At 49.0% G+C, this 17,744-nt stretch overlaps 1 long non-coding RNA gene across 1 annotated transcript; it reads right to left on the minus strand.

The window, feature by feature from the left end:
* Positions 1 to 16,463: 16,463 nt before the first annotated feature.
* LOC132469919 (uncharacterized) lies at positions 16,464 to 17,472 on the minus strand. Its single transcript, XR_009528520.1, has 2 exons — positions 16,938 to 17,472; positions 16,464 to 16,814 (listed from the first exon to the last, which is right to left on the minus strand). It is a non-coding gene; the product is annotated as an uncharacterized LOC132469919 (long non-coding RNA).
* Between the last annotated feature and the right edge of the window lie 272 nt (positions 17,473 to 17,744).

A 17,744-nucleotide genomic window follows, 5' to 3' on the forward strand; every position in this document is an offset into this window, starting at 1 on the left:
GGAGAAGACCGACAATCTTCCCATCGGCATAACTGAAACTCTGCACGTGCCCCGACTTATAATGGTTTTCACCTCTTTCGATGCTTTTATCCTCCCCTTGGAAAAAGCGGTGAAGTGGGGCAGAGAGATCGCCATCTCTGTGCCGAGTTCCAAGGGCGGGTGTGGTGACGTATATCATATGCGTCGAGTGCAGCGAAGAGCTGTAGTTCACAAAGCGGCCTCACATAAAACCTAAAATTATCAAACTTCTTCACGAACATTTTTAGTTTTCTTTGCATGAAAAATTATCATTTAAATCCACAAACAACATATGTGTAATCCAGGGCATATAAAGACTGGGACCAGAAAATAATTATTTTCTCTCCATTGACACCCATTCATATTTTTCGATCTCATAGGTCCCATGTGTCATGGTGTGTGTGTGTGTTTCCCTGTGTTTCCCTCCTGTGTTGATTACTGTTCCCTCCCCTAATGTGTCTCAGCTGTTCCTCGTTGTGTTTGTTATTTAAGCCCTCGTCTTTCCTTTGTTCCTGGTGCTGTCATTGTGGTCGTTAGTCCTGCGTGTTCCCTGTTGTCTCCCGAGTTCCCTGTTGTCTCCCGAGTTCCCTGTTGTCTCCAGAGTTCCCTGATTCCTGTGCCCAACGGCGTCAGTTTGTTTTTAGAAGTGGTGGGGACAATAACCATAAGCTTGAGTGTGGTCTGAAAAGTGCTGGGTACCCTTATGTAAGCTATTCATCCATTCAACGCTGCATTACAACATGCTGTACAGTGTTTTGTCAGGTGTTGAAATTATTCAAATACTGGTTCGGAAAATTAGTATTTGAATCTTAAATCAGTATTCGGAGCTTCGTTATTTTATTTTTTTCCACGTACGTGACTTTACCAGAGCGAGGGAGGGAGGCAAACTATAAGCTTCAGCGACACCAAGCAGAGAAGCGAGAGAGGTGGAGGAAGAATAGATATCTTGTTGCCCTTTACTTTATAACACAACATTAGCGGGATCTCTGGAGGAAAAGTAATACTTAAAACCTTAGCTTAGTTGTTTGTTTACGTTCGCTGTACAGCGCCGCGCCAATCAACTGACTGGCTTGCTGCATAGTGTGAGCGTCTTGGGAATACCCAGTCAATATAATGGATATAATATGGACACATAAGACAATCAATATTCGGTATTTGTTATGGATTTACTGTACAAATTCCCTGAAAAGATGCACGTTCCAGGATGAATTGAAAAGCTCCCGTAAGGGCTGAGATGGCAGGGAACAGCTGATTTGGTACGGAGCAACAGCTGTTCGCTTTCACGGGGAAAAACGAAGGAACTTCAAGCTACTTAGGCCTACTAATTAACGTTCAAAAGCTATTAAATCTTCAACAAAATATGCAGATACTGTCAAAATCGGTTCCAGGGAGTATATAAGGATTATTAATGTTGTTTTTTATGGTGTTTTTTTCTGGAACGAGTATTCGAATATTCGCTCGTAAAAACCAACGAGTATTCGAAGCCTGAAAAATGGCATTCGGGCCAGCCCTATGAAGATCCTATTCGAACAATAAAAGTTGAAAACCACAGTTTGGGATATGTAGGCCTAATACTAATACACACAGGACAAAGAACAGTGTTGGCAATTTAACACTTATCTTGACATCAACAAAGTTTACCAGACAAACAATGCCAGACTGTAAAGGGGGTACGAAATGAAACGAGGTACTGAACATCAGCCTTTTGAAGACGAGCAAGGGCTGGTAGCATATGTTATGCTGCATTAAAAAAAGAAGAAAAATGCAAGCACCCAGAGGAGAATTGCATCTGCCAAATCCTGACCACCAGTAAACACTTGCGAAGGACCAATGTAGACTTCACACGTTACAACATCATAAGAAAATTGTCCGCAAATAAAATACCCTTCGGTTTAGGATAATCACACAGGTTATGCGAGAACATATTTATGTAAGGATAGGCCTACCGGGCTCCAAGTCGTCACATATCTCAATCAGACAAAACCAACTATAACCACATTGGCATAGCAATCGCACCGTGTGTAGCTGCTACTAGCTGCAATCTATATATACAATGCATACTAACTGGAGCATCAACCAGAATCAGATCACAATCGCTTAGGACCGTGGGTAACCTTTGGCCAGGTCATCACGATTCACGAGCAAACAGAACCAGCAGCAAAGTTTACGTAAACCAATTTCTTACCTTATGTGGCACTCCACATGCAGGCTAGATGATGTAGGCCTATCCATATCGATATCCAGTGTCACAAACATGCTTTTTATAGGAAGCAAAAGGACCGGCTATTTTCTGAATAAAAATGTCAATTTTGGCTGTCTGTCTTGAAACTTCTCCAGTGCGTTCACACCAAACGCAACGGGACGAGATCCCATACAAAGTGAACGTATAGACGCGTATTGGGCGATTTTTTTTGATTTGTCGCGCCACACTTTCGCCGTGCACAGGCAAGCGTGTTCACGAGGATTTGTGGCGCGACAAATTTAAACTTTGACACGAATTTCACGTGATGACAGCCAATCAGCGTTCAACAGCGTGGCCACTGAGTGACATGTGTAACGTAACAGCCAATCAGCGTTCAACCGTCAAACTCAGCGCAGTGCAGTCCGGGGTGTACTGCAGCATGGAGGAGAAAGTGATTGTTGCCGTTTGCGACTCTCGGAGCTCTATATATAATAGTATATAATATAATATAATTGTATATATAATATCACGGCCAAAAGCTCTGTGTGCCTCCGGATGGCCGTAGCGCGGGGAGCTCATAGGGATTGGGCTTCTCGGGAGTCGGGGTTTGTTTACCGGCGTTGCTATGGGTTCCGGTCTTGTGTGTTCCAACGGTTTATTAGGTAGGCCTATCTAATAAATGATGTCTTCGAGCGCGCCTATCGCATGATTTTAGACTCGACGATTTCGGTTGAGTATGTGGGGATTTTTTCAGTCACAATTGGTTTGCACATTTTTAAAACTGGTGGGGACAAAATTCGTATTTCAAATAGTGGGGGGGACATGTCCCCCCCGTAATCGACGCCTATGCCTGTGCCTTAGCCTTTAGGCTTGAATAAGGTGCCGTTTCCTGAAACCGTCTGCGTCTGGGTCCTACCTGCCTGCCTGCACCCGCAGCTCCTTAACAGAATGACAGCACCAACATTGGACCCAGCGGACGATCAAGCTAGCCGTGAGTGGGAGGATTTATTTGAGTTCTTAGGGAAGGCAATAGATCGCTGGGAGAGTTTGGGGTACCACCCGGTTCCTCCTGGCACTCCAGCTCCCGCACTGACTCCGGTCCCCGAGCCCTGTCCGGTTCCTGAGCCCACTCCTCGCCTTCCAGAGGGGGACCGGCCTCTTCGCCTGCTTGAGGTGGTCCGCCCTCCGCTCCTGCCTGAGGGGGCCCGCCCCCTGCTCCTTTCAGAGGGGGACCGGCCTCCGCTCCTGCCTGAGGGGGCCCGCCCCCTGCTCCTTCCAGAGGGGGACCGGCCTCCGCTCCTGCCTGAGGGGGCCCGCCCCCTGCTCCTTCCAGAGGGGGACCGGCCTCTGCTCCTGCCGGAGGGGGTCCGCCCTCCAGACCGTCCAGGGGAGGCACGCCCTCCGTTCCTGCCTGGCCTTCCACCAGAGGGGACCCGCCCCCTACCTGGCCTTCCACCAGAGGGGACCCGCCCCCTACCTGGCCTTCCACCAGAGGGTACCCGCCCTCTACCTGGCCTGCCTCCTGAGGGGACCCGCCCTCTACCTGGCCTTCCTGAGGGGACCCGCCCTCTACCTCGCCTTCCTCTTGAGGGGACCTGCCCTCTACCTCGCCTTCGCCGGCCTCCTGAAGGGTTCCGCCTTCACCGCTGCCGGCCTTCTGAGGGGGTTCTTTGCCACTGCAGGTCTCCTGAGGGACTGAGCCCTCATCGTCCTTGCCGCCGGCCTCCTGAAGGGTTCCGCCTTCCCTCTGCCTCTGCTTGCCCCCCAGGCCGTCCGCCTGAGGCTCCCTGCCATGCCCTGGGGCAGTTTTCTGGCCGCCCGCCTGACGTCCCTCGGCTCTGCCCCAGTCCATTTTTTTTTTTTTGCTCTCTATCCGTTAAATAGGGAATGTATTTCATGTATTTTAAAACCTATTTAGAATGGCTGACCTCAAATAAAACGACAGTGAAAGAGACTGAAGGCTGTTATACCGTGTAGTGCACTCTACAATAAAAGGCTGACACGGTCATCGTGGGATTTACTATAACTTTTACTCGGCGACTTACATGTATATCAGTCGACTGCCAGTATGCCTACTGCATTCGGGGTAATGCAGTTAACGTAATGCACATAACAGAGAGGCAAACATAATTTTGCCTTTGTGGGCACGCTAAAGTTACGTATTAGCAGCGAGACTAGCTAGCTACTATGGGTTTCTACAGGGTTTTGAGCTAAGCGTTAGCCGAAAACTGCAACATTTTGAGAGTTATTGTGAAACCGCTAACTTTTAGCGGTGTCAGACTGGATTTTTTTAAATAAAGGTTTTTCATGATGACCCATAAATGGTGAGCAGACCATCATCACCTGCCTTATAAATAAGGCCTTATAAAGGATATTATGAATCATTACTAACTCATTGAAACCTGCTTGCTTAATCATTTGTAAAATGTGAGCAGACCATTATTATATACCTTATTAATGATCTTATAAATAATTAGAAAATGGTTTGAAAAATGTTCATACAAACATGACTACTCGTTTACAAATAGCTTGCTAATGTCCTTATAAATGATCTTTTAGATCGTTAGAAAATCATTTGAAACATGTTCATAAATACATCTATACTCATTTAAAAATAGCTTACTAATGTCCTTATATATGATATTATAGATCATTAGAAAATCATTTGAAACATGTTTGTAAATACATTAATACATGTTTGTAAATACATTAATACTCATTTATAAATCCCTAACTAATGTCCTTATAAAAAACTCTTATAGATCATTAGAAAACAGGTTCATAAATACATTACTACTCATTTACAAATACATTACTAAGGTTTGTAAATGTTGGGATAACAATTTGTAAATGATGAACAAACTATGAACAAATGCTTCATAAATGGTTTATTATGGAGGGTTATTATGAAGTGTTACCGACATATTTGTGTGTGGAACAGAAATGTGTATTTTTGTTTATGGATTTATTTTACATTTATACATGCCGATATCCATTTGTGTGTGCATTGAAATGTATTTGTGAGAAGAGAGTAATTTATCTATAAATCACAAAATACATTTGTGAATCCTTCTCTGTGCATTCATTAATAATGAGACTGTTCTGACTCCATATTGAACAGCTGCTGGGGGTCTGAACAACCTGGGGCTGGGAGTAGTAAATAAAGGATCCCCAACATAGCGATATTCAAAACAATTTACATCCGGCAGCCTGTAGGGGGCGCAGGGAGGCGGGTCTATAGAGGTATAGACCCTCCTACGTTGTTTGCCCTGTATAATGAATGTATTAGTACACGTGCATGAGTGTGGGTGTGTGTGCTGGTAGGTGCTTGTGTTTTGGTGTGTGCGTGTGTGTGTGTGTTGAACCAGTAGGGGGCGCTGGGATGCGGGTCTATAGAGGGATAGACCCTCCTCTATTGTTTGCCCTGTATAATCAATTGAGTGTATTAGGACACGTGCTTGCGTGTGGGTGTGTGTGGGTGTGCGGGTGTGTGTGTGTGTGTTTGTGTGTTAACAGATGTTTCTTGGTTCTTGGTTCTATTAACATCCTTTCTGTACCAACATCAATATATGATGCACTTCTTATGACAAATGTACTTATTGTAAGTCGCTTAGAATAAAAGTGTCTGTCAAATGCCCTGAAAACAGATGGGGTTATTCGGTGCCTAAAAGTCTGGGCTGGGTCAGAATGAGAGAAATGCATACAGAACAACAGAAGAAGCACCAGTCGTTGGGGTGGTTATCTGGATGTAAGACCAGGGTCTTACAAGGATGAAACACCTTGGGCGTCACAGAGATGTTTGAAGTCCAGACAAGGAGAATGGGATGAACTGGGGTAAGGATGGGGGGATTGCTGTGTGTGTGTGTGTGTGTGTGTGTGGGGGTGTTTTTGTATGTGTGTGTGTGTGTGTGTGTGTGTGTGTGTGTGTGTGTGTGTGTGTGTGATGGGGTTCTTCGAAGCCTAAAAGTCTGGTGGGGCCAGTATGAGAGATATGAATAATGAGCAATAAAAGAAGTACAGTCGTTAGGGGTGCTATATGGTAGTAATACGTTGGTTGGGGATGAAACACCTATGGCGTCACAGAGATGTGTGAAGTCCAGCCAGCCGACAATGTGGATTGAACTGGGGTCAGTGTGTGTGTGTGTGTGTGTGTGTGTGTGTGTGTGTGTGTGTGTGTGTGTGTGTGTGTGTGTGTGTGTGTGTGTGTGTGTTGTGTATTGTAATCATGTTTTATCTACCCTATTATTCTACGAATCCTCTTAGTACGTCTATCTCATGGCCAGCGTATTATAGTGATGGGAAAAAAACCATCCCGTAATTATCCGTATAGCGATACGTATAGGCCTAAGGGATATATCATGGGGTAAAAGGTGGGTTCACCAACGTTCCAGAGGGAAACGGGGGAAGATACGGACGGTAGTTCACATAGACGACTTATTATGAGTTATCATGAAACTATTAACAGCTATTCTATTAATTTCATCAATTATAATGTATGTGTATTAACTTTACTCATTTTCAACGGTAAATGTATAGACCCTTTTACTGTTTGTACACAATGATGACGTAGAACGCATGCGCGCGCAGTCAGGCAACAGAAGTATGGCAGAGATCAACAGCTTGTCAAGCTATGCAAGGGAATTATCAACACAAGATCGCGAATTTTACTTCAACAAGTTTACTTTGACAAATGGTGTCCGACTTCCAGATCCGTGTACTATTAATGAGTGGGTTGAAGACGTCAACAAGTGGCCGAATATACAGTGGCCAGATATATATACATACTTAATAGAGAAACCGAGCGTGTACACCAGAGAGAAATTACGAGCCTATAAGTCACTGGATGCTTATGAATACGTTGTCTGTGGTCATGTACAGAACGTCAAATACCATGACATAGACTCCGAGTTTTGTGTGGTGAAATCAGAAATCCTCCAAGGACACAAGACAACGATGTATGAGGCTTGGGTTATAATCAACCAACGAGAAAACGCAGAGTTACGTATGTAACTCCGGTTCTATGAATCCTGGATGACCGCCAGAGGCGGTGCATTAAGCACTGGATTTATCCATCTCGCGCATGCGCAGTTCGAGTACCTATACCAACAAGGTCACATGTGACCCTCGTGACACCGGATTGGCTATATAGCCCGGTGTCGACAGAGGATCTGTTCCCAGAATCTTCTCGCGAACCAGGAGACTTCTGAGTGACCTGTAACTCTGGCGGTCATCCAGGATTCATAGAACCGGAGTTACATACGTAACTCTGCGTTCTATTTCATCCTTACTGACCGCCAGAGGCGGTGCATTAAGCACTGGATGGCCAATACCAACAACGTCACGAAGAATCAAGGCGCTCACCTACTGACCAGAGACAGCAGAGCTTGGCATCAGGGCCACGCCCATTGGATGGGGAGTGGCAACGTTGACCCGGTAGAACCTGGAGAATGTGCTAGGCGACGCCCATGACGCCGCGGCACAGATGTTCCCCAGGGGCACCCCTCTCAGGGCAGCCCATGATGTTGAGACGCTCCTGGTTGAGTGACACCTCACCCTGGATGGCGGGGGGCGGCCACTGGCCCCATAGGCGTGCGTTATGGTCTCCACAATCCAGTGGGACAGCCTCTGCTTTGTTAAAGCACGACCCCTGTTAGGGCCACCATGGCAAACAAAAAGCTGCTCCGACTGGCGAATACCGGCGGTAGCAGAAATATAAGCCCTAAGGGCCCGCACCGGGCACAGCAGCTCAGACCCACCATCCCCAGAAGGGGGGTCAAAGCGTGCTAACTGGATGGGCTGGTTAAGGTGATTGCGTGGCAGCATCTTTGGCAGGAACGCAACATTCGGCCATAGAGTGACACCCGAGCCATCAGAGTTCCACCTCAGGCATGTATCACTCACTGATAGGGCATGCAACTCTTTATGGCGAGTAAAAAGGCAGCCTTCATGGACAGCCACTTCAACCCCCCTTGACCCAAAGGCTCGAAGGGAGGCGATGACAAGGCTTCCAGCACCAGCGGCAGGTCCCATGCTGGAGACCGCATGGCTGTAGGGGGACGCAGCCTCAAAGCCCCTCTAAGAAAGAGGGACACTAATCTGTGGCACCCTACCGTGGCGCTGTCAACCCTATCATGTAGGGAGGAGATGGCAGTGACATAGACCCTCAAGGTAGAGTGCGACCAGCCACTATCCAGGAGGGACTGTAGAAATTCCAGCACCGTAGTCACAGCGCAGTGCACTGGATCCACGGCCCTAGCCGCACACCAGTTGGAGAACAGCTTCCACTTGTTTCCGTACTGCAACCTGGTCGACGGTGCCCTGGCACTCATGACCGTACCCCTGACAGCCGCAGTGCACTCCCTCAGCAGTGGGTCGGGCCCTGCAGTGGCCAAGCCCAGAGCTGTAGGCGAGAGGGGTCGGGATGCCAGATCTGACCCCCCAGCTGGGATAGGAGATCCCTCCTGTCGGGGAGGCGCCATGGCGAGCTGCAGCAGAGCCTGAGCAGCAGTGGATACCAGAGCCTCCCCGGCCAAAAGGGGGCCACCAGAAGGAGCCGGTGGCCCTGCAAAAGGACCCTCTGGAGTGTCGGCAGAACCAGAGGCAATGGTGGGTACGCATAAAGAGGCCTGTCCGGCCAATCGTGCGCCAGCGCGTCCTGCCCTAAAGGGCTGGACGCTTCTGCCCAGGAGAACCAGAGGGGGCAATGCGCCGACTCCTCCGAGGCAAAGAGGTCCACCTCTGCCCTGCCGAAGAGGCCCCACATTGACTCCACCACCTCGGGGTGAAGCCGCCATTCCCCCGGTGGAGGCTTCCGTCGGGAGAGGAAGTCTGCAGCCCGATTCTGGGCCCCCGGCAAATAGACTGCCCGTAGGCTGGCCAGACGGGGAGAAGCCCAAGTCCACAGGCTCTGGGATACCCAGAGAAGCCGTGCTGACCTGGTGCCCCCCTGGTGGTTCACCTGGGAAACCGTGGCCATGTTGTCCGACCGGACCAGGACATGCCGGCCTGTCAAATGGGGAAGAAAGCTGGCTAGTGCCAGCTGCACAGCCCGGAGTTCCAGCACATTGATGTGTTGTGCCACGTCCCGGTCAGACCACCGTCCCTGCGCAGTCCTGCCCTGCCACACTGCGCCCCATCCCGAGAGGCAGGCGTCGGTTGTCACCAACTCCCGGCGTGCCGGGATTGCGCCCATGGGCACGCCTGCCTCCAGATACGCTCTCTTTCTCCATGGAGCCAGAGAGACAAGACACTGCAGGGTCACCTTGACCCTCCTCTGCCTGTGCCACTTGGCATCTAGGTGCAGGCTGTTCAGCCACATTTGGAGTGGGCGCAGGGACAGTAAGCCCAGAGGCACCACAGCTGAAGCAGCTGCCAGCTTGCCCATAAGCTGAAGAAACTGAATAAAAAGCAGCCTCCTGCCGGCTCTGAAGAGGGGAAGGAGGCGGAGGATGTCGTTCACCCGTCGAGGTGAAAGGTAGGCCTTCATGGCGACCGAGTCCAGGACCAACCCCAGATAGGTAACCCGTTGGGAAGGGTCCAGGCAACTCTTTGATTGGTTCACCGTCAAGCCCAGCCGGGCGACGTGCGACAGCAGGCGGGCCGTGTCCTGGGCCACCTGGGACCTGGAGGGCGCACAGACCAGCCAGTCAGTGCGAGGGCTGCCGCCACAACCCTGGTGAAAACCCTCGGGGAGAGGGAAAGCCCGAAGGGAAGTACCCTGAACTGGTAATGCCTGCCCCGATAGGCAAACCTCAGGAACCGCCTGTGGTGTGCCGCAACCGGTACATGAAAATAGGCGTCCTTCAGGTCTATGGTCGTGAACCACTCCCCCCTGGCAACTACCCTCAGGGTGTCCGCCGAGGTGAGCATGTGGAATGGTAATATTTTTAAAAACGTGGCCCCTTAGGTCTAGAATCGGCCGTCTTTCTTGGTTACCAGAAAGTACGCCGAGTAGAACCCCCCGGGTTGTAACTGAGGGTCCACTGGCTCGATCGCACCCTTGGCCAGGAGGGCGGATAGCTCCTGGGCCAGAGCTGCGGCCTTCGTCATCCTGACCCAGCCGAAGGCCTGGGGCCGGCGTCGGAACTGTAATTCGTACCCCCGGGTTAAGGTGGAAACCACCCAGGGGTCTATAGTACAGGCAGCCCAGTAACTGATCTGCTGCTGGGAAAAACAGCCGACGACCGGCCCCGTGGTCCTAGCGCCTGGCCCCCCGGCCTCTGTCGGCTCTGGAGGGGTACCGGTGAGGCTCCGCGGCCCGAGGCTGCCCGGGCGATGGGCGGGCGGGGGCGCGAAAGCTATCAGCGGGCTGCTGGGCGGGCCGCCGAGACCTGCGTAGACCCTCATCTCTCGCTGGGTAAGAGCGTGGTGGCTGGTAGCGGCCCCGGGGGGCAGCCGAGGGGGCTCTAGGCCTGCCAGGAGCGGACACACTCCTGTGAAGACCCGACAGCTGCAGGTTGGTTTGCCTAGCTTGGGCAGCTCGCTCCATCGTCTCCAGGGCAGCTGACCCAAACAGCTCCCCCGGTACCACTGGCACGGCTCTGAGGGTCTTCCTGCACGCCTCCGTCAGGGGCGACTGAGCCAACCAAACCTGGCGGCGAGTCTGGACCAGGGTGGACATAACACGCCCCAATTCCCTGGACATGAGGGCAAAGGCCTGTAGGGACGCGTCGCTCAGGTCCTGCGTAGACGGCTCAACTGCAGCTTGTTGCAGCGAGGTCGAGAGCGCCAGCATTAGGTGGGAGAGGGAGTTGCCAATCCGCCCCATACGCGCTGCTGCGTCATAGGCCTTCGAGAGCAGGTCGTCTGTGACCCTGCACTGGGGCCGAGGACACCTGGCATCCGGCCGCAAGGCCTGATCGGGGGTTAAAATGAGGGAGGCAATGGCGGGCTCAACGGGTGGCATGCTACCCAAACCATACTGCGCTGGATCCTGCATGGCAGCCAAGGCCCGAGCACTGGAAGAAGGATGGGGGAGAGCCTTGGCATCCTTCCAGCAGACGTGTAGCACCTTTAAATACTCCTCCGAAGTAGGGACAGAGAAAGGGGCTGTGGCAGGGCTGCGCCTGAAAAAGGCGCTAGGCTGAGCCAAGTCTGCCTGAGGAGCATCGAGCCCCAGGTGAGCCAGGGCCGTACGGATGACGGCCCCGATGGGGTTACCCTCTGTGCTGTGCCCAGAGCTCTGAGCAGAGGAGCGGGAGGCCTCCCCAAAAGCGTTTGAGGCTTCCTCCCCCGTGACACCCTCACTGAAGAGGTTGGCTGATGCCGCCAGCGACAGGACATCGTCCGTCCCCGGCACATCCCCCAAGGAAGGGTCAGGCCGGATGTCAGCCACCGCGCCACCTGCCCCAGGTTGCAGGGTCAGGAGGAGTTCCTGTATCCTCACCATGTCGGACGACAAGCGATCCACCTTGGATGCTAGCTCGTCCCTAGCCCTTTTCCTGGGGGGGGGGCCTGCTCTACCCCGACACCAAGAACGGACGGGCTGAGCCGGAGGAAGTGGCGCCATTGATGGATGGTCGCCGGCTGTTGGTTGTTCCACCGCTGCGAGCCTAGCCAGCCTGAGTGCCAAGGGCATGGAGCCGCAGTTCATACAGGCCCTCTCTGTAAGGCCCTCCCTCAAATGCTCGAAGCCGAGGCAAGAGGGGCAGCGATCATGGCCATCGTCAGGCTCAAGGAGGGCCACACAGGCGCCACACACATGAGCCATCAGCAGAACACTGGGAGAGGGAGCACTGCCTTCACCAGTAAGCTACTAATTCAAGAAAAGCCAAGAAAGTGTTACCGGGAGAGGACGCGAGAGTGCAGTCTTCACCAGCAAGTGACTGAAAATAATTACACACTCAAATATACAGCAGTGTTCTCGGGTGATGACGCGAGAGCGCTGCCTTCACCGGTAAGTGACTGAAAAGAAACCCCCAACAGTGTTACAGGGAGAGGGGGCGCGAGAGCGCTGCCTTCACCGGTAAGTGACCGAAAGAAATACGCAACAGTGTTACAGGGAGAGGGCGCGAGAGCGCTGCCTTCACCGGTAAGTGACTGAAAAGAAAACCCCAACAGTGTTACAGGGAGAGGGCGCGAGAGCGCTGCCTTCACCGGTAAGTGACCGAAAGAAATACGCAACAGTGTTACAGGGAGAGGGCGCGAGAACGCTGCCTTCACCGGTAAGTGACTGACCGGAAAAACTTTTACCAAACAAATTTGGTAACCCAGAACACAGCCGAGCTGTTTCTATCAGGGAGCTATCAAGTAGCAGCTACAAGCGCTGGGGGGAGCGAACTGTACAATGTAGCCAGTAGTGAAAATAATCCCAGTAGTGAAAATAATCCCAGCAGTGTTGCCGGGAGAGGACGCGAGAGCGCTGCCTTCACCGGTAAGTGACTGAACGATTATATATATATATTCTTCAAACAAAAGTGTTACTAAACAAAAACTTGGAAGCTTCTACTCAAAGGAAGCCTTTCAGCGCTGTACAGACAAACAGCCCCTTGAGGACGAGTTCACCCGTTGCTCCGACCCTTGGTCGCGAGGCTGCACACAGTCTGGAGCGCAATCCTTTTCAAAAAGCGAATACGCTATCCGCAAGCGGTACTACTACATGCGTCTTTGCGAGAAGATGAAAGGAACAGATCCTCTGTCGACACCGGGCTATATAGCCAATCCGGTGTCACGAGGGTCACATGTGACCTTGTTGGTATAGGTACTCGAACTGCGCATGCGCGAGACGGATAAATCCAGTGCTTAATGCACCGGTCAGTAAGGATGAAATAGAACTACGTCCTCACAGCGAATTGCACCTGTATGGCGGGGTAAGTTGCCTATTATTTAGGCTCTATGTTAGGATGGGAAGGACAGAGAAAGCAGCGGTTACTTCTGGAGTGTGCATGTGGAAAGATATCAGCAGGAAAGAAGTCATGCCAGCTCCATTGAGGGAAATCAGCTTCCATAAACCAAAGAGGCTAAGCAGGCAGCTTCCAGCAGCTTCAACATCTGCTAGGAAGAGTAGTATCACACCGAGAGGCATGTAGTAGTTGACAGAGCCTAGATAAGTTTCATTTTGCCATAGTGCATTTTATTAATTCAGAGGATTTCTTCTCAGTGTTTTGACACCATAATCTAGCCTGAGATAGGTGTTACTTATGCATAGATGAAAAGGCCTACAGACACAGTTTGAATAATGTCAGTATAATTTGTTATGTTAGTTTTAATATGTCTGTGCATTTGTCTTCAGATTACTGATTCTAGAAATCTGATTGTTTGTTATCTATTGTTCACCCATTTAAGAATAATTCAGTCAGTATTCTTAAAATGAATTAAACTGAACATTATGCAGCACAATAATCGTGTATTTTTGTTGCTCTATTATCAGTGTTGACAGATGATGACATCCGGGAACTGCAGGTTGTGGACCCAGGTGTTGCAGTGCTGACAAGCCTGGAAAATAGTGACACGGACACTGCATCATCTGACCCTGATTCAGAGGAGCTTCCAGACTTACCTGAGCCCTTGACTGCTTTATTTGATGCAACACTTAGGGAACTCTCACCACAGGAAATGCAGGTGAAATGTCAGGATATATTTCACAGACTAAAAACGACACTACAACCTCATCAATGTGAGAAATTGGAATTTGTGACTCGGCAACAGTCAATGTCAAAGGAGTGGCACACCTATAGGGCTGGTCGGACCAAAAGTACCAAATTTCACCATGCGACCACAACTGACAAGATCAGCATGACATACCTAACTGATATAATGCAGTACAACAAAACACAGTTAAATGTCCCATCTGTGCTCTGGGGTCAAAACATGGAGGAAACGGCAAGACAAGCCTACACTGCATTTATGTCCCAAAGCCATCCAGATTTCAGCATAAGCTCATGTGGCTTAGTGGTGCAACCTTCTGAGCCACACCTTGGATCATCACCAGATGGGATAGCAAGATGTACCTGCTGTGGCAAAGGGGTGGTAGAGATAAAGTGTCCCTACAAATACCGTGATAGCCTTCAAGGATGTACAGAAGACAAGCAGTTTTGTCTGGACAAGTCATTCTTATTGAAACAGTCACACACATACTACTATCAAACTCAACTTCACATGTTTGTGTGTGGTGTTAGCAGGGCCGGCGATCGGCATAGGCGAGCTAGGCGACCGCCTAGGGCGACAAATGCGTTGGGGGCGCCCTCTGGTGGCGCCCTTAATTAAAAAATATATCAATTAAAATATACGACGCGAACGGAGAAGCGAGGGGGTGCGGGAGCAATTGTCAGGGCGGCCCGAAACCGTCAGCGTAGCACCCCCCCCCCCCCCCCGCTCGCAAGACCTGTCCAGGGCGCAAGTTGATTTCGAGTCGCCTAGGGCTCCGAAACGGCCAGCACCGGCCCTGGGTGTTAGCTACTGTGACTTTGTGTTGTGGACGAAGGAGAAGTTCATTGTGCAACGTATTCTAAGAAATTAAGATTTTCTGCAGGAGGCGTTGCTAAAAGCACATGACTTCTTTATCTCAAGTGTGTTGCCTGAACTACTGACAAGAAGACATGACCCTGTCTTGGTGACACAGAGAGCCTGCGAATACTGTAAAAGGCCAGATTTTGGAAAAATTATCATCTGTGTCAAATGCACCAACCACATACACTACAGCTGTGCACAAATAAAAAGGAAGTCAGCAAAATGGTTATGTAGGAAATGTCTGTGAGTTGAGACTTGAATGCCTTCATTTAGGACTGAATTATTAGGAATTATTATTTACTGTTTGATCAGTTTGATTGTAATATATTGTACATACTCCTACTTTCCATGTCAATGTTTAATCGCACTTTAATGGCACCTATGTTGTTTGTATACTATGTTAATATCATTACAAATAAGTGATGCTGCACACTGAATTAAGAGGTAATCTGGGGGGGAAAGAACCATTAGACACACCAGCAGCAGACAATGTTGGGAGGTTTATTATAATTCATTCCGTTTTAAGTACAGTAAATACATGTTACAAATAAATCACTTTAACTCCTACATTCTTATGTGCAACTCATTTGGGAACAACACTCTTACAGAGGTTTGTGAGGGCACCACATACAGTCACAACATCATCCAGTAAATCAACCTGCGACACTGGAATAACTGTTTGCAGAATCTTAAAGTTTTTCCACCGACCAATAACTCGTTCCACATGGATCCTCACACGAGAAAGTTGTCTGGATGTGTCCACTTCCTGTGCAGAAAGCTGCTTTTTTCCCTTTGTGAAATGAGGGATACGAAGGGTTGCACCATAAGCTGCAAGCTCGTCTCTGATGAGAAATCCTCTGTCTGCTAAAACCTCATCTCTAGGCTCCAAAAGTTTGAAGAATCCTGACTCTTTAGTGATCTGCTTGTCTGAAACCCGTCCACCCCACCCAGGAGACAGAAATGAAATTGCACCAGCTGGAGTGATGCCGATCAAATATTTAATGGTGTTGTTGTGTTTATAATTTGACCATGTCTGGGCCCTGGAAGTCAGATTACTGGGTCTAGCTATGAAAATGTCTGTGCAATCTATTATGCACCTGCATCTTTTAAAGTTGCACTTGAATATTTTTGGCATATTTTTCAGTACTGCCTCCTTACTTGGCCATTTAATGAGTGGCTTGAGGACCACGGCCATAACAGGGACCCAGCTCCGCAAAATATTTGATATGGTTGTTTTTGATACCTTAAATCTATATGCCAAGTCAGTATTAGATAGGCCCAACCTTAATTTCATCAATATAACCAAAAGGTGGTCCTCAACTGTAAGTTTTTTGCAAATTATTTCTACGCTCCCTGTTATTTTTGTAAGCAGCCACTCAAAGATCACAGAGGTCAGTGCTGTGAGAAAAATCAATTGTACATTGTTGCACTTAACAGTGGTGTAGGAAAATGTAGATTTTTGCAGCTCCTCTTTCAGCTTTACATTTTCAGCTCGTAGTGTGTCCAAATCCTGTCGCAGGTTGACCTAGTCCTCCTGAAGTTGACTGTGTCTCAGGTTCAGATCATCATACTCTCTCCTTGGAACTGGGATATCCTCTTCAGCTTAAATATAGAAAAAAAATTATTAGCATGTGCTGCAACCAATGCAGACAAGTTCCCAATCAAGGGGTACTCACACATTTTTACCAATGATTTTTCAAAACGTTTCCATGATAGAAGAGCAGATACTTTATTGATCTCAGGGGGAAATTTTCCTCTGCATTTGATCCATCTAGGGGCCAGTGTACACATACATATGCAATTGGAGCAATGTGCCTGACACACACACACACACACACACACACACACACACACACACACACACACACACACACACACACACACACACACACACACACACACACACACACACACACACACACACACACACACACACAGTTGATTCCAAAACCACTTCAAGGTCTGGAAAACTGTTCTAATGTAATCATTTCTCCTGGAAATACATGGCGGTGGGAACCCTGACAATCAGTTAATTGTAAGATTAAATATATTCATACCAGAACAATGATCCATGCTGCATTCTTGTTCTGGAGTTTCAGATGGAACCGGAGGATCTGTTGCAGTGTTAGGTCTGTTAGGTCTCTCTCTCCTCCTTTTCCTATGGTACCTACAGTATAAAAATTATAGTTAGACTGATCCATATCTCCAAACAGCAGCTTTATGCACCAAAGCTTATGCAAGAGGAAAATAAACTAAAAAACGACGAAGAGGAGGGCAACTCAAATCGTACCTGTCCATCTTTGCATCGGGGTTCTGGCTTTGTTTTGTGTACACAAACACAGAAGGCACAAAATCGGGGCTACTAGAGTCCAATGACGCCTCACCTGCAAATAAAACACCTTTTAATCTAGTTTCAAAACTTTATTTACACTAGTAGGGCATTGTAGTTTCCCTCACTTACAATGACCACGAGTTTACAGCAAGGGACATGCAAACAGCAAATCTAACGCCAGCTTATCAAACTTTAGCTGCATTTGATTATTATTCTACATTGTAAATACAATCACTAATGTAAACCAAGCTTTTCTGTAAAATTAAAGAGTAGATAGATAACCTTACCTGATATAAAGTGGGCGCTACAGACCCGAGCATTTTTTATTATGTCCTCATTCCAGTCAACACGTTTAATCGCCTGCAGCCACAGACGCCGCCGGTTGCTCTTAAATGGTTGTGATCCTGTCGGAATCCTATAAAACTTTAGTCCGCCGGTGGAATATCGATTCTGACAACCATATACGCAACAACCAGACATTTTGATGCTGGAAACAGTTTTTTATCCAGTTTTAAACTCTTACTAGCCAGTTGCTACCTCGTGTGTGAGTCAGAACGACTGGGAAACAACACCACTTCTGTTGCCGGCCTGCGCACGCAACTATTTGATGACGTTGGCTGTAAAAGGGTCTATAGGACGCCAAGGAGTGGTGGGTGTGTGTAAACAAACATCCTAAACGTAGGTAGGGTGTGTCCCAGGTGTCTATTGGCCAGGATGCAATGACGCCGAGGGGGTGGGGGGTATGGTGATGAGCGCATGTCATAA

Source organism: Gadus macrocephalus, chromosome 12 (assembly GCF_031168955.1).
Source record: "Gadus macrocephalus chromosome 12, ASM3116895v1".
NCBI lineage: Eukaryota > Metazoa > Chordata > Actinopteri > Gadiformes > Gadidae > Gadus > Gadus macrocephalus.